The sequence below is a fragment of the Scyliorhinus torazame genome, chromosome 3 (assembly GCF_047496885.1).
Source record: "Scyliorhinus torazame isolate Kashiwa2021f chromosome 3, sScyTor2.1, whole genome shotgun sequence".
In the NCBI taxonomy this organism is placed as follows: domain Eukaryota; kingdom Metazoa; phylum Chordata; class Chondrichthyes; order Carcharhiniformes; family Scyliorhinidae; genus Scyliorhinus; species Scyliorhinus torazame.
In genome coordinates, this window is record NC_092709.1 from 34,752,177 (window position 1) to 34,774,667 (window position 22,491).

Below are 22,491 nucleotides of genomic sequence, written 5' to 3' on the forward strand. Positions count from 1 at the left end.
TATTTTCAGCCTGTCCAGAATTGCCAACACCTCTTCCCTACGTACCTCAGTGCCATCTATTCTATTAGCCTGGGGCTCAGCATTCTCCTCCACAACATTATCTTTTTCCTGAGTGAATACTGACGAAAAATATTCATTTAGTATTTCGCCTATCTCTTCAGACTCCACACACAATTTCCCATCCCTGTCCTTGACTGGTCCTACACTTTCCCTAGTCATTCGCTTATTCCTGACATACCTATAGAAAGCTTTTGGGTTTTCCTTGATCCTTCCTGCCAAATACTTCTCATGTCCCCTCCTTGCTCGTCTTAGCTCTCTCTTTAGATCCTTCCTCGCTACCTTGTAACTATCCATCGCCCCAACTGAAACTTCATACCTCATCTTCACATAGGCCTCCTTCTTCCTCTTAACAAGAGATTCCACTTCCTTGGTAAACCACGGTTCCCTCGCTCAACGCCTTCCTCCCTGCCTGATCGGTATATACTTATCAAAAACACGCAGTAGCTGATCCTTGAACAAGCCCCACTTATCCAGTGTGCCCAACACTTGAAGCCTACTTCTCCACCTTATCCCCCCCAAGTCACGTCTAATGGCATTATAATTACCCTTCCCCCAGTTATAACTCTTGCCCTGCGGTGTATACTTATCCCTTTCCATCATTAACGTAAACGTCACCGAATTGTGGTCACTGTCCCCAAAGTGCTCTCCTACCTCCAAATCCAACACCTGGCCTGGTTCATTACCCAAAACCAAATCCAACGTGGCCTCGCCTCTTGTTGGCCTGTCAACATATTGTTTCAGGAAACCCTCCTGCACACACTGTACAAAAAACGACCCATCTATTGTACTCGAACTATATCTTTTCCAGTCAATATTTGGAAAGTTAAAGTCTCCCATAATAACTACCCTGTTACTTTCGCTCTTATCCAGAATCATCTTCGCCATCCTTTCCTCTACATCCCCAGAACTATTAGGAGGCCTATAAAAAACTCCCAACAGGGTGACCTCTCCTTTCCTGTTTCTAACTTCAGCCCATACTACCTCGGAAGAAGAGTCCCCATCTAGCATCCTCTCCGCCACCGTAATACTGCTCTTGACTAGCAGCGCCACACCTCCCCCTCTTTTGCCTCCTTCTCTGAGCTTACTAAAACACCTAACCCCCGGAACCTGCAACATCCATTCCTGTCCCTGCTCTATCCATGTCTCCGAAATGGCCACAACATCGAAGTCCCAGGTACCAACCCATGCTGCCAGTTCCCCTACCTTGTTTCGTATACTCCTGGCATTGAAGTAGACACACTTCAAACCACCTACCTGAACACTGGCCCCCTCCTGCTACGTCAAATCTGTGCTCCTGACCTCTATACTCTCATTCTCCCTTACCCTAAAACTACAATCCAGGTTCCCATGCCCCTGCTGCATTAGTTTAAACCCCCCCAAAGAGCACTAACAAATCTCCCCCCCAGGATATTTGTGCCCCTCAGGTTCAGATGTAGACCATCCTGTCTGTAGAGGTCCCACCTTCCCCAGAAAGAGCCCCAATTATCCAGAAATCTGAATCCCTCCCGCCTGCACCATCCCTGTAGCCACGTGTTTAAATGCTCTCTCTCCCTATTCCTCATCTCACTATCACGTGGCACGGGCAACAACCCAGAGATAACAACTCTGTTTGTTCTAGTTCTGAGCTTCCATCCTAGCTCCCTGAAAGCCTGCCTGACATCCTTGTTCCCTTTCCTACCTATGTCGTTAGTGCCAATGTGGACCACGACTTGGGGCTGCTCCGCCTCCCCCCTAAGGACCCGGAAAACACGATCCGAGACGTCACGTACCCTTGCACCTGGGAGGCAACATACCAAACGTGAGTCTCTCACGCTCCCACCTTGCGCTGGGTGGGCTCCCAAATGACTAGAGGCTCTGTGACCATTTACAGGGCACAGTGAGCATCTCCCTCACTTCCCACCTTGCACCAAACCCCAACGCCTGTATTGCCCTCCCTGGCCAGGTGCCTTGCACACACATGTCACCAGCAGCAGACCCCCCCCCCCCACCCCCCCCCCCCCCACCCCCCCACCCCCACCCCAGCCCCCGCCCGTGTAACTCGCCTCCATGCACCTCACCATATCCTTTGTGAGTTCCCTGGGAAAAGACGGCCCATAACAAAAGCAATAGGAAAAGACCGGATGGGGAGACCCAGATCTGGGTTCTCATTACAGTCAAGCAGAGGGTGACGGCCTTATCCAGGGAGGTGAAGGAGAGAGCTATCTCAGAGGCAAAGGTTGACGTGTAACAACGAAGTGACCCCCTAATGCAAAATAATGTTCCTATAGCAAGTGAGTCACCCCTCTCCCCAGACCACTCCTTCCCAAGATCTCACCATGTGTCTTATCATTTGTCTTGCATCGCAAGATCACTAACAGGCCAAGCCGACCCCCCTGGGGTACGGCCCCCCCCCCTTCCACCCCTCCGCCACAACCCCAGCACACCCTGGAGGATCAGTCCAGGGATGACACCGACGTCTCAGCGCTGCATTCACCTGCACCTCCTGAGAGGGGCAGTGTGCCCCGGAGGTGCCAAAAGCGCTGCTATTCCCCTGCTATCCCTGCAGTGAGGCTGAGATTCTGATGAGTGAACTGAGGGAGTGGCAGCTGATTGAGCTTGGCCACGCCCATACCATAGATGGATCAGCTGGGGTCTGAGGGTTTCCAGAGTGGTGGCCTGGGTGGGCTCCCAAATGACCAGAGGCTCTGTGACCATTTACAGGGCACAGTGAGCAGCCAGCAGGGTGAGCAGCTAGGGGCCTGTAACATGGGTACATTTAAAACAAATGCTGCAGCCATGGTGGTCTGAGCCAGGCCACCCCGATCTCGAGGGGGCACCCGCATCCACAGAGCTGTCAGCAAGTCGATCCCTGCGACACCCTCCACCCTGTCAGCCACCCCCAACAAGCGGTACAATTTTAAATATTTCTGCAAACTTTCTGTACCTTCTGTCTCCCCCTCATCAGCCATGATGCCCAGTCCCCACTTGTAAGTACCTGTAGTAAACCGCGCCCCCGTGACTTCCACCTGAGAGGTCCGGAGCATCACGGTGGCCCAGAGCATAGTGGGTCAAACCTGTTAATGACATTTAAATGAATGCAAATGCACGTTTTGCATGCTGCTGCCGGTGTGGGGCATGAACCTTGTTATCGCCACCAGGGAAGGACCGGAGCATGGCATCCAATTCAGCGCCTGGCGCGGACCTCAATTTTGGACGGCCGCCTGATTCTCCGCCCGATCGCAGTTCACGTTTGCGGTGATGCAAGGTGGAGAATTTAACCCCAAACTACTGACATTCCCTCTGCCCATTGGAAGCACTCCTCCAGAGCAGCATCTGAAATTAACTTTGGAATTAAATACCAGCCTTTCGATATCTTTGTTATCATTACGAAGGAAATTGTTTCCATTAATTAGCAGCAGAGAACTGTCAAGTTTGATGGAATATCAACCATCAGGCTCTTAGGTCAAGATGAAAGGGCAGTTCTCCAGAACTTAAACACTTCTCGTGGATGGAGGAGTTTCAGGAGAGCTGCCAGGTTCAGATTGGTCATGCGAAGGATCACCTTCCATACTAGGAACCGTGAATGTCTTCAGAGGTTCTAGTTAATTGAAAGACCTCAATCATTTCACAGCCTTTGAATCATGGTAAAGAAGACTTCCTTTTGAAATGAATATCCATAGTAACCCTTACAGGTTCTGGTCAAATACATGAATAATAATAATAATCTTTATTGTCACAATAGGCTTACATTAACACTGCAGTGAATAAAGGATCTGATAGTGACTTGGAACCTCCAGAGAATCCATTCCTTCTGCCTGATTCATGGACTGCAATATGGCAACATGCCCATTCAAGCGCCAGGTTAGATCCATCCACGAAGGAGGATGTGTCTAATTAGACAGGGGGCTTAACAAGGTGTGAGGCACAGACACCAATAACCAAAGGAGCTGGACATGGCTGACGAAAAACCCAGCTCCCTTGTTCCGCACTGTGCAGCAGGAGTGGAGATGGGCGTGGGGACGTATGAAGGGAGCCAATAAAGGAACCCAAGGGTATAGATCTCAGGAATCCAGGGTGACCGCAGGATTTATCGGATGGCCTTGCAACGGAGCCCCCCTGCCCCAACCCCTCCATATTTTTATGCTTGGATGGTTGAGTCCGAGGCCAGCCTGTCCTCCCTTGCCCCAGTTGTGCCCATAAGTGACTGATTATTTACCACTTTAAAGACCACTTTAAAGACCGTTTCCTGCTCATCCTCAAATTTCAGGCTGGGGGTGGGAGGAGTTTGGGGGTGGGGTGGGGTGGGGATTGCTGAAAATGAACCCTGTTCAGGCCTTGGGCAGGAAGTGGGGATGGAAATGCCTCCATCAGAAGCCTCCTTATGACATTGGGCATGCTCCTGTTTCCCCCATTCCCCAACCCCTTCCCTTACCATATGGTCCAGCCCCTGCAGGTCCTCTCTTTCACCCAGTCCCTCCGCGAACACCTGTCACGTCACGACTTCAGGGCCTTTATCCAGACATTGGGTTCACGGCCCCACTTGAAAATCCAGATACCTGTGTTCAAAAGAACTATGATTCAGATGTCGATAGGAACAGAGTCCTGGCATTCAATGGATGGCTGGGCGTTTGAAACAAAGATTGAAGAACATACTTGTACTCGCAACAACAAATGACCCCCATTAGCTTGGCAGATTGGGGGCGAGGGGGGGATGTTTAAGCAGGTAGGCAGGGCAGACAGTGATCTTAGAAGGAGGTGTTCGATATAGCAGATCAAGCTTTCAAGGTTAGGTGGCAAATACATAATCAAACACTATAATGCGTGACTGATTCCAAGAGCACTTCCCACTTAGTCACTCTATTGATTTTCAGTGCTGAGAGTCACAAACTGAAGGAGACAGCAGAACAAGTATTGAGACAGCCGACAGTGGCAATAAATAAATAAATATACCCTGGTTGCTTTAGCCAATGTATCTCATCTATTGATTGATGTCCCAAAGAATAACCATCTATTCCTCTCAGGTCAGACTCCCTGAGTGCTGTAGTGCAACTAAACTTTCCATTTGATTTATGCTACAAATCCCTATATCATAGTGATCTCCAGTCTAATTTAAAACGCTGTGCATAAAAAATTGAAAGCACTGGAAAAATTAAGTGGGTAACAAATGATGATTAGACTCCAGTGACCTTTAGTACTGATGATGTGCTAATTACTCAGCTCTCTGCTTTTAGCGTGTGCATTTTGTATTTGTCACAGGTGAGTCATTTCTTGGGACCTGATTTATCGTGGGGTACACCAGATATAAAGCGGCTATTTAGGACTAATTCGTCACCATGTGGTTGTGCTGTTGAGCTTTTTCGTACTGACTTAATTGCTATTTCAATCTAGTTTGCATAATCTTCCAGTTAATCATTTTGCAAGTACTGAGAATGCTGAACTAGCACCTGCAGCCGGCTCTGCGAGTTGTTTTTGATCATGGAACGTTAGGAGGACATGTCAGTAAATACTTTGATACTGTTGAAGAAAGATAAAAGGAAGCTTTCATCTTTTACGTTCCACAGCTTGGCATGTTTGAAGTGAATGCTGGGAAATGATGTCTAAAAAATCATGCAAGTAGTAAATTGGGAAGATAAGACCATAAGACCATAAGACATAGGAGCAGAATTAAGCCACTCGGCCCATCGCGTCTGCTCCTCCATTCAATCATGGCCGATATTTTTCTCATCCCCATTCTCCAGCCTTCTCCCCATAACCCCTGATCCCCTTATAGATCAAAAACCTATCTATCTCTGTTTTAAAGACACTCAGTGATTTGGCCTCCACAGCCTTCTGCTGTAAAGATGCGACAATTGCCAACCGGTGCCAACATCATTGTCCAATTCTGTGTCGTGAGTGTCAAAATAAAAATGCTGGCCTTCTTATAGGGTCATTGGCTGAAGAGCTGGTAAAGGGACGGTAGAAGACAGCATTTACACTGGCACAGAAGGTGCATGCTTAGCTTCTGTCACTTGGGGTACATGCCCCTCATGGAACTACTCTGAAAATGTTGGAGATGCTATGCCTCAAGGTCTCGAAGGAAAGGTGCTGAGACTGAGTTGAGCCACCTGCTGAACAAAAATCTGATGATTCAATCATATATCAGTACTTCCCTGAGATGTTATGCCTTGAATTATTCTAAGCAAGCACTAGTGTGTGCAGTGTCAAACAATGCGGTGCACACACATCCATCACTGAGGCGATAGATACCTCATGCTGCAATGCCAACAATGTTATTCAGCGTAATAAGAACAGTAAGGGGGAGCGCTTTTCAGCTGCACTGATGATCTCCCAAATGGATCAAGAGTCACAGATTGCATCCAAAATGTTTTTTGGGTCCACGAGTACAATGCATTGCAAGAGCTTTGCTCAATGTGCAGTAAGTAAACAAGTCCACTACCAATACCTAATTCCCAAGGAAGGCACACACATTTTTAAGGCAATCCACAATGCCTCCATTATTTTTGGGAAGAAATATTGTAAGTTGGGCTATGTGGAAGAACTTGAGCACTTGCTACACTCTCAGCCATGGATCGCAGAGGAATACCAAAGATACAGTGACCAGTACTCCAACGGAACATAAAATTAAGATCACGCAACATCAGGGGCAGGATTCCCTGGCCTCCCAGCTGTGTGTTTCTCAGCGGCAGGAGGCAGTGCGCCGTTCGCTGGTGCCGGGATTCTCTGCTGTCAATGGGAATTCCCGTCGAAGCCACCCCAGTCTTGGGTCTGAAATTGGCTACTTTTCATCTCTAACGCTTCTACAACTACATAGATGGCATGTATTCGATGTTATTTGTTCTAAGTATGGGCATTTAGATTGGTTGATGGAGGTCTAGCTGTGCTGCCACCTTGAGAGACGCTGACGTGGTGTCGGGCTCCTATTGATTAGCATTGCCACATCTTGGCCGCTGATTGCTATGACAGCAGATCTGATGCTGCCAATAAGATCAGCAAATGTCTAACTCACAGTTCTCTCATTGGATCCCCCAAGCCTGTTCAGGGGTAGTCTGAGCATGCACCGCAGATGCAACAACTGGTGTCAGCTCCTCTGCCATATGTATGTATTCTTGGAATTGCCATGTGCTTCATATTGCATTGCAATGGGGCAAATCCGTCCTGCAAAGCTGCACACGTGTGTGATTATGGAATTATCCACATGAGCTACCATTTTGATACATTGCTCGCACAGAAGGGCGGCACGGTAGCACAGCGGTTAGCACAGTTGCTTCACAGCTCCCGGGTCCCAGGTTCGATTCTCGGCTTGGGTCACTGTCTGTGCGGTGTCTGCACGTCCTCTCCGTGTCTGCGTGGGTTTCTTCCGGGCACTCCGTTTTCCTCCCACAGTCCTAAGATGTACAGGTCAGGTGGATTGGCCTTGATAAATTGCCCTTAGCGTCCAAAAAGGTTAGGTGGGGTTACTGGGGCAGCACGGTGGCACAGTGGTTAGCGCCAAGGTCCCAGGTTTGATCCCGGCCCTGGCTCACTGGCTGTGTGGAGTTTGGATTGGATTGGATTGGATTTGTTTATTGTCACGTGTACTGAGGTACAGTGAAAAGTATTTTTCTGCGAGCAGCTCAACAGATCATTAAGTACATGAAAAGAAAAGGAAATAAAAGTAAATACATAATAGGGCAACACAAGGTACACAATGTAACTACATAAGCACCGACATAGATACATAGCTACATAGAAGATAGGAGCAGGAGGAGGCCTTTTTATCCCTTCGAGCCTGCTCCGGCAGTCATCACGATCATGGCTGATCATCCAACTCAATAGCCTAATCCTGCTTTCTTCCCATAACCTTTGATCCCATTCTCCCCAAGTGCTATATCCAGCCGCCTCTTGAATATATTCAAGGTTTTAGCATCAACTACTTCCTTTGGTAATGAATTCCACAGGCTCACCACTCTTTGTGTGAAGAAATGTCTCCTTATCTCTGTCCGAAATGGTTTACCCTGAATCCTCAGGCTGTGATCCCTGGTTCTGGACACACCCATCATTGGTAACATCTTCCCTGCATCTCCCCTGTCTAGTCCTGTTAGAATTTTATAAATCTCCATGAGATCCCCCCTCATTCTTCTGAACTCCAGCGAGAACAATCCCAACCTCATAAATCTCTCCTCATGTGACAGTCCCGCTATCCCTGGAATCAGTCTGGTAAACCTTCGCTGCACTCCCTCGAGAGCAAGAACATCCTTCCTCAGAGAAGGAGACCAAAACTGCACACAATACTCCAAGTGTGGCCTCACCAAAGCCCTGTACAATTGCAGCAACACATCCCTGCTTCTATACTCGAAACCTCTTGCAATGAAGGCCAACATACCATTAGCCTTCTTTACCGCCTGCTGCACCTGCATGCTTACCTTCAGCGAATGGTGCACAAGGACACCCAGGTCCCGCTGTACACTCCCCTCTCCCAATTTACAACCATTCAGGTAGTAATCTGCCTTCCTGTTTTTGCTTCCAAAATGAATAACCTCACACCTATCCAAATTATACTGCATCTGCCATTAGTTTGCCCACTCGCCCAACCTGTCCAGATCTTGCTGTAGGGTCCCTGCATCCTCATCACAATTCACCCTCCCACCTAATTTGATATCATCTGCAAACTTTGAGATGTTACATTTTGTTCCCCCATCCAAGTCATTAATATATATTGTGAATAGCTGGGGTTCCAGCACCGATCCCTGTGGTGCCCCACTGGTTACTGCCTGCCAATTTTAAAAGGACCCATTAATCCCTACTCTTTGTTTCCTCTCTGCCAACCAGTTTTCTATCCACCTCAATATATTTCCCCCAATCCCATGTGCTTTAATTTTGCACAATAATCTCTTATGCGGGACTTTGTCAAACGCCTTCTGAAGGTCCAAATATACCACATCGACTGGCTCCCCCTTGTTGACTGTACTGGTTACCTCTTCAAAGAATCCCAACAGATTTGTCAAGCATGATTTTCCCTTCATAAATCCATGCTGACCCTGACTGAGCTTGCCGCTGCTTTCTAAATGTTACGCTATAAAGTCCTTGAAAATGGATTCAAGCATTTTCCTCACTACCGATGTTAGGCTTACTGATCTATAATTCCCTGCTTTCTCTCTACCTCCCTTTTTGAATATCGGGGTGATGTGAGCTACCCTCCAATCTGCAGGGACAGCTCCAGAGTCTATAGAATCCCAGAAGATGACCACCAATGCATCCACTATTTCCAGAGCCAACTCCTTAAACACTCTGGGATGCAGATTCTCAGGCCCTGGGGATTTATCCGCCTTCAATCTCATCAGTTTTCCCAGCACCGTTTCTCTACTAATGTTGATCTCCCTCAGTTCTTCCCTCTCACTAAACCTTTCATTCTCCAACATTTCTGGGATCTGATTTGTGTCCTCATTTGTGAAGGCAGAACCAAAGTATATATTCAATTGCTCAGCCATTTCTTTTCCCTTATTATGCATTCCCCTGTTTCTGTCTGTAGGAGGCCTACTTTTCTCGTTAACAATCTCTTTGTCTTCACATATCTGTAGAAACTCTGTGTCAGTCTTTATGTTCCCTGCAAGCTTCCCTTCGTACTGTACTTTCCCCTTCTTAATCAATCCCTTCGTCCTTCTTTGCTGAATTCTAAACTGCTCCCAATCCTCAGAACTATTATTTTTCTTGGCCAATCTGTACGCTTCTTCCTTGTATCAGATACTATTTCTAATTTCTTTTGTAAACCATGGATTGGCCCTCTTAGCCCCTTTGCTTTTGTGCCAGACATGAGTGAACAGTTGCTGTAGTTCCTCCATGCGTTCCTTGAATGTTTGCCATTGTCTACCCACTGTCATCCCTTTAAGTAACTCTCCCCAATCTATCAAGGCCAACTCACGCCTCATATCCTCATAGTTCCCTTTATTAAGATTCAGCACCCTAGTCTCCGAATCAACTGCTTCACTCTCCATCTTGATAAAAAATTCTATCATGTTATGGTCGTTCATCCCCAATGGGTCTCGTACAGCCAGATTGCCAATGATTCCCTTCTCATTACACAGTACCCAGTCTAAGATGGCTTGCTCTTTAGTTGGTACCTCCACATATTGGTCAAGAAAACCATCCAGTATACACTCCAGGAATTTCTCCTCTACGGCATTGTGGCTAATTTGATTTGCCCAATCTATGTGAAGATTCAAATCACCCATGATCACCGATATTCCCTTATTACATGCATCTCTAATTTCTTGTTTAATGCCATTCTCAACCTCACCAGTGCAGTTTGGGGGTCTATATATGACACCCACTAATGTTTTTTGTCCCTTGGTATTTCTCAACTCTACTCATACAGATTCCACATTGTCAGAGCTAATATCCTTTCTCACTATTGTGTTAATTTCCTCTTTAACCAGCAGTGCCACACCACCACCTTTTCTTTTATGCCTGTCCTTCCTAAATACTGAAAACCCTGGTACATTCAGTTCCCATCCCTGTTCACCCTGCAGCCATGTCTCCGTAATCCTAATTATATCATACCCATTTATATCTATCTGCGCGATTAGTTCATCCACTTTATTGCAACTGCTCCGTGCATTAAGGCACAGAGCCTTTAAGTTTGTCTTAAGGCATCGGATGAAGCATACAAGGGTGTAGTGTTAATGAGGTCAGCCCATAAGACGGTCATTTAGGAGTCTGGTAACAGCGGGGAAGAAGCTGTTTTTGAGTCTGTTCGTGTGTGTTCTCAGACTTCTGTATCTCCTGCCTGATGGAAGAAGTTGGAAGAGTGAGTAAGCCAGGTGGGAGGGGTCTTTGATTATGCTGCCCGCTTTCCCCAGGCAGCGGGAGGTGTAGATGGAATCAATGGATGGGAGGCAGGTTTGTGTGATGGACTGGGCGGTGTTTACGACTCTCTGAAGTTTCTTGGGGTCCTGGGCCGAGCAGTTGTCATACCAGGCTGTGATGCAGCCAGATAGGATTCTTCTATGGTGCATCTGTAAAAGTTGGTAAGAGTTAATGTGGACATGCCAAATTTCCTTAATTTCCTGAGGAAGTATAGGCGCTGTTGTGCTTTCTTGGCGGTAGCGTCGTCGTGGGTGGACCAGGACAGATTTTTGGAGATGTGTACCCCTAGGAATTTGAAACTGCTAACCATCTCCACCTCAGCCCCGTTGATGCTGACAGGGGTGTGTACAGTACTGTGCTTCCTGAAGTCAATGACCAGCTCTTTAGTTTCGCTCCCTAGTTTTGAGGGAGGGATTGTTGTCGCTGCACCACTCCACTAGGTTCTTTATCTCCCTCCTGTATTCTGACTCATTATTCGAGATCAGGTCCGCTATGGTCGTATCGTCAGCAAACTTATAGATGGAGTTGGAACCAAATTTTGCCACGCAGTCGTGTGTGTACAGGGAGTAGAGTAGGGGGCTAAGTACGCAGTCTTGCGGGGCCCCGGTATTGAGGACTATTGTGGAGGAGGTGTTGTTGTTTGTTCTTACTGATTGTGATCTGTGGGTCAGAAAGTCGAGAATCCAGTTGGAGAATGAGGAGCCAAGTCCTAGGTTTTGGAGCTTTGATATGAGCTTGGCTGGGATGATGATGTTGAAGGCGGAGCTGTAGTCAATAAATAGGAGTCTGATGTAGGCGTCCTTGTTGTTGAGATGCTCTAGGGATGAGTGTAGGGCCAGGGAAATGGCGTCTGCTGTGGACCGGTTGCAGCGGTATGCGAATTGCAGTCGATCAAGGCGTTCTGGGAGTATGGAGGTGATGCGCTTCATGACCAACCTCGCGAAGCACTTCATTACGACTGAAGTCAGGGCCACTGGATGGTAGTCATTGAGGCACCATCAAGACCACCGGTATGATGATGGTCTTCTTGAAGCAGGTGGGGACCTCGGAGTGGAGTAGGGACAGGTTAAAGATGTCCGCGAACACATCTGCCAGTTGGTCCGTGCAGGCTCTGAGTGCATGACCAGGGATCCCGTCCGGGCCCATCGCCTTTCGAGGGTTCACTTTCAGGAAGGCCGATCTGACTTCAGAAGCTGTGATGGTGGGTATGGGTGAGTTATGGGCTGCTGGGGCACTCGACAGCAGATTGTTGGTTTCCTGCTCAAACCGAGCATAGAATGCATTGAGTTCATCGGGGAGCGGTGCGCTGCTGCCGGAGATACTGCTCAGCTTCGCTTTGTAGTCCGTTATGTTGTTTCGTCCTTGGCACAACCGCTGAGAGCCTGTCTGTGACTCTAGTTTGGTTTGATATTCTCTCTTGGCCTCTTGGATGGCTTTGCGGAGGTCGTACCTGGATTTCTTGTATAGGTCAGGGTCTTCTGACTTGAACGCCTCAGATCTGTCCTTCAGTAGGGAGTCAATCTCACGACTGAGCCATGGTTTCCAGTTGGGGAATGTACGTACTGCTTTCTTTGGCATGCAGTCATCCACACATTTGCTGATGAAGTCTGTGACGGTGGTGGCATACTCATTTCAGTTGGTTCTTAAATATGGACCAGTCCACTGTCTCTAAGCAGTCACGTAGGAGCTCTTCTGTTTCCTTAGACCAGCACTGCATGACCTTCTTAGCTGGATTCTCCCGCTTGAGTTTCTGCTTGTATGCTGGGAGAAGGAGCACCGTCTTATGGTCTGATTTTCCGAAATGCGGTCGGCGGATGGAACGGTAGGCACCCTTGATTTTGAGTAGCAGTGGTCAAGAGTGTTGTCGCCCCTGTTTGCACATTTTCCTCATGTTTGCGTGGGTTTCACCTCCACAACCCAAAGATGTGCAGGCCATGTGGATTGGCCATGCTAAATTGCCCCTTAATTGCAAAAAATGAATTGAGTACTCTCAATTTATTTTTAAAAAGGTGATGTTACTCGGTTACGGGGATAGGGTGGGGGTGTGGGCTTAGGTGGGGTGCTCTTTCCAAGGTCCGGTACAGATTCGATGAGCCGAATGGCCTCCTTCTGCACTGTAAATTCTAGAATTCTTAGTCCACAGTCTTGCATTAACGCACGTTTAAAAACACACTCCTTTTTCATAATAATCTTTATTGTCACAAGTAGGCTCACATTAACACTGCAATGAAGTCACTGTGAAAAGCCCCTAGTCGCCACATTCCGGCGCCTGTTCGGGTACACAGAGGGAGAATTTAGAATGTCCAAATTACCCAACAGCATGTCATTCAGGGCTTGTGGGAAGAAACAGGAGCACTCGAAGGAAACCCACACAGACGCGGGGAGAACGTGCAGATTCCGCACAGGCAGTGACCCAAGCCGTGGATCGAACCTGAGAGCCTGGAGCTGTGAAGCAACAGTGCTACCCCCTGTGCTACCATGCAGCCCTTTTAAAAACAGGTCCCATGCGATCAGATCTCCCCACTCATCAGCTGTAACCTCTAGGAAGTAGGCTACCATCTTACTTCCTGCTGCCATCCCCTTCTCTTTTGTGCTATAAGCCTCACAAGGTCCATTCCCCTTTAGGTCACTTCGTAAATCCCTCAGGAACTGATGCGCTGGCATGGTATTTGGGATGAATGAAGTAAGTGACGTGCGGGTGTTCTTGGTGGCCCTGAGGCCTGTTTCAGATTTCTTTGACAATCAGAGAAAACGAAGAAAGGTTAAGTGGAAGACTGACTCGGTTAAGTGCTTCAGTATGTGTTTGTTGCAGTGAGTAAACGAGAGAATAGAATGAGTAGAAAAAGCAATAAAAGTTTGACAGGAACCCTGAGCTGAGGGCAATCTTCCTACTTTATGATCTTCAGCATCTGTATGTGCAGTTTGAGGTTATGGATGGTTTTTGATGCAGGATGATCTGTGGGTTTCCTCAGAGACACTTTCTGTTTTATGGCTCTATTCCCCCATTTCTATAAAAAAAAATGGAAGGCAAATGTCAGAAAATGTCAATGAAATATTCTCTGTGATATTGATCAGCTTGAGCTCCTGTTCCTCAGTTGGAGAGTATTATATGACATAAATATAACTTTACTTACCATGATCCCCACTGACTTCCACACTCCCAATGGTGTTCCTGTTGTTTATTTCCAGCCTGCAATATGAATTGCAACCTACGTTATATATCTACTCAGGTTCAATGCTGTCACTTATTCCCTTAAGTGATCTGGTGGCTTACGTATTCTTCACGTTGGCTTCCATATTGACTTTTGATTCAGTTCCCGTCCAGATCTCTGTGTCTTATGCATGTACTTCAATCTGCCCAAGTTCTTTTGAACACAAGGCAAGACGCTATTCAGCTTTAATCCATGTTAGGTAAAACATATAGAACATTGAATCTGATGAGAGTCACTGTCAGTCTGCCTTATTTGTATACTTTTCTAACAGGAACACTAGCACTCAGTGGTAGCACTGTTTTGTGAGTTGAAAGGTTTTGGTTTCAAGTACCACTCTGGAGAATTCAGCACATAATCTAAGCTGACACATCAGTATACTGCTTCAGGCCTCATCTTAGATGGATGCAAAAGGTCCCATGGTATCATTTAAAGTAAAACAGGGGAGGCCTCCCTCCACCAAAACCACTGATATACTATATATACTATATCAATGCAATTGATTCCCTTTCTATTTACACAATTACTTAAGCATTGTATCTCTTCCTGTTTGTTATTTTTCCATTCTTGTAAATTAGCCAGACAGTAATGGAGAAATATTGACTTTCTTTGTGCCAACATATATTTTTAAAGCTCATTTACGGGATGTGTGCATTGCAGGCGAGGCCAGCATTCATTGCCCATCCCTAATTGCCTTTGAGAAGGCAGTGGTGAGCTGCCTTCTTCAAACGCTGCAGTCCATGTGGTGTAGGTACACACACAGTGCTGTTAGAGAGGGAGTTCCAGGATTTTGACCCAGCGACAGTGAAGGAGCCGCAGTAGATTTCCAAGTCAGGATGGTGAGTGAACTTGGAGGGAAGTTCCAGGTGGTGGGGTTCTCATGTGTTTGCCACCCATGTCCTTCTCCATGGTACTGGTTGTGGATTTGGGAGGCGCCGCCTAAGGAGCCTTGGTGAGTTCCTGCAGTGCAGTTTGTCGATGGTACACATGGCTGCCACTGTTCATCGGTAGCGGAGGGACTGAATGTTTGTGGGCTATTTTGTCCTGGATTGTGTCAAGCTTGTTAAGTACTGTTGGAGCTGCACTCATCCAGGCAAAGGGAGAGTATTCCAACGCATTCCTGACTTGTTGATTGTGGACAGATTTGGGAAGTCAGGCAGTGAGTTACTCACTGCAGGAGTCCTAGTTGTCATTATATCCACTCATGTATATAATGAGATGCAGACAGGCAGTGATTGACACACAGGATGACCAGTAAGCACACAGCACAGTGCAGCCAATCACCAGACAGAACACTACCACTACAAAGCTAGAGGGCACTAGGTTTCCCACTCTTTCAGGACCCAGCCACTGAGACAATCAGAGTCCACGAGCTAGCAAGTGCAAACACCATGCAGTAGCTACTGAGTCTGGTCAGGCTACTAAAAGGTCTCCAGTCAGTTCAGTATAGTGTTGACCCACAGCTGAATATGTATATCAGTTCTATCGTTGAATAAAACAGTGTTGGACCTTCTCCAGTGATAGACGTCTGTTTCTAGCTTCCCTGCATTGAGTGCAGTCCAGATCGAACCTACCTGCCTAACACATCACTAGTCCCAGATCTCTTCTTGTAGCCACAGTATTTATATGGCTAGTCCAGTTCAGTTTCTGGTCAAGGGTAACCGCCAGGATGCTGATAGTGGGGGATTCAGTGATAGTAATGCCATTGAATGTCAAGGGGTGATGGTTAGATTCTCTCTTATTTAGAGATGGTCATTGCCTGCCACTTGTATGGCATTAATACAACTTGCCACTTGTCAGACAGTGACTCTCATCAGACTGGATTTTGTCCAGGTCTTGTTGCAATTGGACATGGACTGCTTCAGTATCTGAGGAGTCATAAATGGTTCTGAACATTGTGCAATGATCAGTGACCACCCCACATCTGACCTTATGTTTGAAGGAAGATCATTGATGAAGCAGCTGAAGATGATTGGGCCTCGGATTCTACCCTGAGAAACTCCTGCAGTGATGTCCTGGACCAACCTCCATAGAGCACAATCATCTTCCTTTGTGCTAGATATGACTCCAACAGGTGGAGAGTTTGCCCCCTGATTCATAGAATCATAGCATCATAGAATTCACAGTGCGGAAGGATGCCATTCGGCCCATCGAGTCTGCACCGGCCCTTGGTAAGAGCACCCTACTTAAGTCCACGCCTCCACCCTATCCCCGTAACCCAGAAACATCACCTAATCTTTTGGACACTAAGGGGCAATTTAGCGTGGCCAATCCACCCAACCTGCATATCTCTGGACAGTGGGAGGAAACCGGAGCACCCGGAAGAAACCCACGCAGACACGGGGAGAAAGTGCAAACTCCACACAGACAGTGACCCGAGGCCAGAATTGATCCTGGGACCCTGGAGCTGTGAGGCAGCAGTGCTAACCACTGTGCCACCATGACACCTTTCGATTCAGCCCGTCCCCAATAAAACAAGCCAAAAATCTTAACTGATTCAAGATTCATGAATCTAAATTACTACAGTTAAGGGCTCCTTAATGCCACACTCAGTCAAATGCTGCCTTGATGTCAGAGGCGGTCACTCTTAGCTCACCTTTGCAGTTCAAATCTTTTGTCCATGTTTGATCCAAGGCTGTAATCAGGTCAGGAACTGAGTGGCCCTGGTGGAATCCAAACTGATTGTCAGTGAGCAGGTTATTGCTAAGCAAGTTCCACTTGATTGCACTGTTAATGACCCCTTCCATCACTTTACTGATTTACTGATGGGGCGGTAATTGGCCGGGTTTGATTGGTCCTGTTTTTGTGTATGGGACATACCTGGACAATTTGCCACATTGCTGGGTAGATGCCAGTGCTGTAGCTGTACTGGAACAGCTTGGAGAGTGGTGCGGCATGTTCTGGAGCACAAGTCTTCAGGGCTTGTGCTGGAATAACCTTTGCAGTATCCAAGTGTCTTCAACCATTTCTTGATATCACGTGAATCGAATTGGCTGAAGACTGGCATCTGAGATACTGAGGCCTTCCAGTGGAGACCAAGGTGGATCATCCACTTGACACTTTTGGCTGAAATACATAATTATATTACGCATTTTGCTGTTCATAATTTACCCTTGCATTTTCCTCAGATTAGACATCTCTGTGCAGATGTACTCCCAAGCCGGGTTTGTCACATAGATTCATCTCAGCCCATGCTTGGTGTATCAGTGACTTCATTAATGTTGGTTTTCAATGGTGAACCCGATGGCCCCCATGTCATCCCAACCCCACACCGTGGCAGCACTAAGTGAGGTACGAATTGTAAAGGAAAGCCCATAATTGGCTCAGAGACCTGTTATGGATACAACCCGGGCAGGAGGCAGGAGACAAGAACTAGCTATGGAGGGCATTTTAAAAAGCAAATGGCAGCCATGACTGGTGTTAGGTTCTGGTGCTTGGCCAGGCGGAATTAATGCACTAGAGAATGTCTAGTTCGTGACTAGTTGAATGCTTATTGATTAACAATTACGTGGGCCAGATAACAATATGAAAACTACTAAAACCACTAACTATTATACAATTATCCAAGAGCTACTACAAATGCAACTATCCACTACGACGACTATCTCCAGACTCCGCAAGGTTGCAGTGTCACATAATTGTTCTTTACTGCCACCTGCTGGTTGGAGGTCGTATTTGTTAATATTTACATAACTGCTTATGCATATCATTACCTCCCCTTTCCTTTGGAAAGGAACAATATTTACATGCATTATTTAAATTCAATACACAATACATATGATAGGCATAATATTTCAATTATTTACATATTCTCAGTGGGCTAGGTAGCTGGTTTGTGAAGAACAAGGCCAGCAGCGTGGGCTTAATTCCCGAACCAGCTTACCCGAACAGGTGCCGGAATGTGGCGACTGGGGGCTTTTCACAATAACTTCATACTTGTGACAATAAAAGGTTATTATTATTATTATATTCAATGTCCATCACAAATTCAATCTGTCTGGCTTTCTTCCGTGCCTTGTCGACCTTCTAGGCACTGGTTGAACTTGTGAATTTGAGTGGCATTCAGATGTTTCTGAAGATGGTTTTTGTTATGTCTTTCTGCTTTGCACGTCTTCAGCTTGTCCTGTTTTTATGTGTTGAGGTAGTGTTTGTTCAAGTTGTCCTGAGATTGCTCTCTACATCATCTGGTGGTTCTGAAACAATGGGTTACTGAACCTTCAGCAAGGCTCTCCTGTTTCTTCGTAAAACTTGCCCTTGACCCATGACGATGATGTATGACTGCGGAGCTGATGGTTGTATTACCTTTGCACACTTCAAACATCCATCAGGAGCTTCTATCCTGACTGTGTCATTCTTTGCTAATGGTTGCAGACATCTTGTAGATCTATCATAATATTTTTTCTGCCTCTTTTTTTGAAATTTGAGCTCCTTCACGAGTTTCTGATTGGCTGGCTCCTGGTAAATAAATGGTAAGGTGGCTCGGAGCTGTCAATTCATTAACAGTTGTGAAGGTGATAACCCATTAATTAATGGTGCTGCTCCATAGCTAAGTAACGCGAGATATAGATCTTCCCGCTGTCCATTGTTTTTTGAGAAGCTGCTTCAGAATATGAACACTTTTTTCAGCCTTCCCATTGGATTGCGGATAAACAGGACTAGATGTGATGTGTTGGAAATCATGGCCCTGTGCGAACTATGTTCATTCATGGCTGCTACAACATGGGCCATTGTCGCTCATGACACCTTGTGGTATGCCATGACAAACAAAAATATCCTTGGTATGTTTGATAACACACCTGGATAACGAGAGGGATAGTTGTACCACTTCCAGAAAGTTAGAGAAATAATCGATCACTAACAGGTATTCTTTTCCTGCTGGATAGAAAAAAATCTATTCCCTCTTTCTGCCATGAAATCGTTATTATTTCACCCAGTTACATTGGTTCTTTTTGTTGCTTGCACTGAAACTTCTGACAAGTTGCACAGTTTTCTCCCATTATCTGAATGTCTTTATTTATGCCTGGCCTGTATACCGTGTCTCTAGCTCTTTGTTTGCATTTTTCAATGTCTCAGTGTCCCTTAAGAATCTTCTGTAGAATCATAGATCTTAGAGATTGTGGTATGACAATCCTGTTTTGCCTGTGCAAAAACCCATTGGCTGCACTTAGTGCTGCTTGAATGTTGCGATATTTGGAAGAGGATCCTTTTGGCCATCTCTCCCTGAGATGTTTTATGAACCTTTGTAGCACTTCATCCTTCTTGGTTTCTTCTTTGATCAACTTTGATTTCGCATCGGGCACTGGAAGTATCTCCATCACAAGATATATGTGTGCTTGGACATCCTCATCCATGCATCATCCTTCCACCATATCTGTAGCTCGTGAGAGTGCGTCAGTGACTACGATATGTTTTCCTGGAGTATAAATGAGATTGTAGTCGTATCTCTGGAGTTTCACCATCATTCTCTGTATTCGCAGTGACATTGCATTCAAGTTTTTCTTTATAATTGCTACTAGCGGTCTATGATTTGTTTCAACAAAGAATGTTGAGCGTATCTACACTCTGTGTCAGTCAGTGACCTAGAAGCATAAGCAATTGGCCTCCAGTTTCATCACTGTCTTGCTGTAATAGTACTGTTTTTGTTTCAGATTCTAGCATTCACAGTAATTTGCTTTTATTTAGGCTATGCTGGAACTGTATGAAACATTGATTAGGCCGCAGCTAGAGTATTGTGTGCAGTTCTGGAATCCACATTATAGCAGGGACGTGACAGCACTGGAAAGGGTGCAGAGGCAATTTATCTGGATGTTGCCTGGGCTTAAGAGTTTCAGCTATGGTGGGAGATTGGATAGGTTGCTTTCCTTGGAGCAGAGGGGACTGAGGGGGAACATGATTGAGATGAATACAAATATGAGGGGTATAGATAGAGTAACGGGCTGGTTTAGCTCACTTGGCTAGACAGCTGATCCATGCTGCAGAGCAATGCACAAGTGGTGCAGGTTCAATTCCCATATCAGCTGAGGTTATTCATGAAGGCCCTACCTGCTCAACCTTGCCCGAGGTGTGGTGATCCTCAGGTTAAGTCAGCTCTCCACCTCAAAGAAGAAAGCAATCTTTTTAGATATCAAGTAATAAAGTATCCCCCTTGGTAGAGGGACCATGACCAGGGGGTCATAGATTTAGGTAAGGGGCAGGAGGTTGAGAGGGGATCTCAAGAAAACCTTTTCACCCAGAGGGTGATGGGAGTCAGTAACTCACTGTCTGAGAGGGTGATGGAGGCAGAGACCCTCATAACATCAAATAAGTATTTAGATGTGCACTTGTGATGCCAAGGCATACAAGGCTATGGGCCAAGTGCTGGAAAATGGGATTAGAATACTTAGGTGGTTGTTTTTGATTGGTGCAGATGCGATGGGCTGAAAGGCCTTTTCTGTGCTGTAGGCCTCTATGATCTGCCACAATCAATACTGGCTTCCTTGTGTTCTCCCAACAGCTGGGCCCTAACAAGTGGCAGGCCATTCACTCTTCCCGTTGTCAGTTTAATTTATTCTGTCCCTCTCCAGCCTGTTAACAAGCTGATCAACGAGCTTAAACAGTAAGTTAATTGGAGGCGTGCGAGTTGCCAGCTCCCCTTTCCCCTGTGCTCCCTTTAAAAATTCTGGCACATCCTGGAGGCGTCGACACACCATTTGATTGTGCTATTTTCAGAGCACGGCCGCACCTGACCTTGCCCCCAGGGGGCGATTGAAAATCCAGCTGCAATGTATTTCCTGATTGCCTGCCTCGCAGCCTCTCATGTGCTCCATTGGTACTTGCTTTGCATTCTTATGTTCGTTTTCAACAATTAAAACGAGTCACATCCTATTTCCAAAACTAAAGTGGCCGTTTAGCACTTTAAAAAGGTGCTGGACGGGATTGTTACAGATGATACCATTTCTCTGGCTCCCTGAGTGTGGAGTAATTATAGCACACATGCTCTCACACTGTGAATTGAATGTGTGCTGAAACGGCACAAACAATCATGCAGTTAACCCTTTATGACTCTAAGATGAGTAACAGCTGAGATATCGAAGGGCATACACAACCTGGTAGCTGGGTCTGTTGAAATGGCCCCGTATACAGTGGCTTCCTGCCCTCCCACCCCTCATTATTTACCCAGGGGCTCCTGATCCTCCGTGTGCCTTGGGCCCATCTTGCAGCCTCCGAGCCACTTTATTTTAATGGATGGAGAGTTGCGTTCTCCCGATCACCTGTTTATTCTGATCAGGAATTCCTCCGATGGTACATCCTAGGGGCTGTTTAGCGCAGGGCTAAATTGCTGGCTTTGAAAGCCGACCAAGGCAAGCCAGCAACGCGGTTCAGTTCCCATACCAGTCTCCCCAAACAGGCGCCTGAATGTGACGACTAGGGGCTTTTCACAGTAACTTCATTGAAGCCTACTTGCGACAATAAGCAATTTTCATTTCATTTCATTAATGAAGCCCGGCCAATAATTGCAACTGAATCTCTCTCAGTTGCTCCCCAGTGGGCCAACCACTTACTGGACCTCCTTCCCACTCAGGCGATAACATCCACCACATTGTTTCTTCCTTTTATTTTGGTTGAGTTACCACCTTTTAAGTCTGTCTGGCTGGAAGAGACAGGTTTATAGGAGAAATGCCATTTTAAACACAAAGGCTCGGAATCCAGCGGCAAGTAACTGACTCTGCAAAGCCTGTCCACCATCCAGAAGGCTCAAGTGAGGAGCGTGATGGAATACTCTTCACCTGCCTGGATGAATGCTGCTCCGCAAACTCTCAAGAATTTTGAAACTAGCCAGGACAAAGCAGTCCTCTTGATTGTTATCCCTTTCGCAAACATTCAATCTCTCCACCACTGGCACACCGTGGCAGCCGTGTGTGCCACCTGCAAGATGCACTGCAGGAATATACCAAGGTTCCTTAGGCAGTGCCTTCCAAACCCACGACTGCTACCATCTAGAAGGACAAGGGCGGCGGATATCTGGGAACACTGCCACCTGGACGTTCCCCCCAAGTCACTCACCATGCTGACTTGGAAATATATTGCTGTTCCTTCACTGTCGCTGGGTCAAAATCCTGGAATTCTAGCACTATGACTGTACCTACACTACGTGGACTGCAGTAGTTCAAGTCAGCTCACCGCCATGTTCTGAATGGCTCTGAGGTAGGGGCAATAAATGCTGGCTTAGCCAGCGACACCCACATCCCTTAAATTAATTCTAAAAACCTAATTTTTGAGGTGTTGCTAAATAAGCCAAAGTGCCTGTGGACCAATTTCTTTTTATTTCTGTGCCATGTGACACTGCAAGTAGGAACTTAAAAAGTCATGTCCTTCAGTTTATCAAACTGTTCCAAATTGCATGTTACAGTGCACAAGTGTA

At 46.5% G+C, this 22,491-nt stretch overlaps 1 long non-coding RNA gene across 1 annotated transcript in view; it reads right to left on the minus strand.

The window, feature by feature from the left end:
- The window catches only part of LOC140409479 (uncharacterized), a 36,652-nt gene extending 14,387 nt beyond the window's left edge, over positions 1-22,265 (minus strand). The window contains exons 1-2 of the long non-coding RNA XR_011940347.1: positions 22,134-22,265; positions 4,472-4,595 (exon numbers count right to left, since the gene is read on the minus strand). This is a non-coding gene — a long non-coding RNA (uncharacterized lncRNA). The remainder of the gene's footprint in view (positions 1-4,471; positions 4,596-22,133) is intronic.
- Between the last annotated feature and the right edge of the window lie 226 nt (positions 22,266-22,491).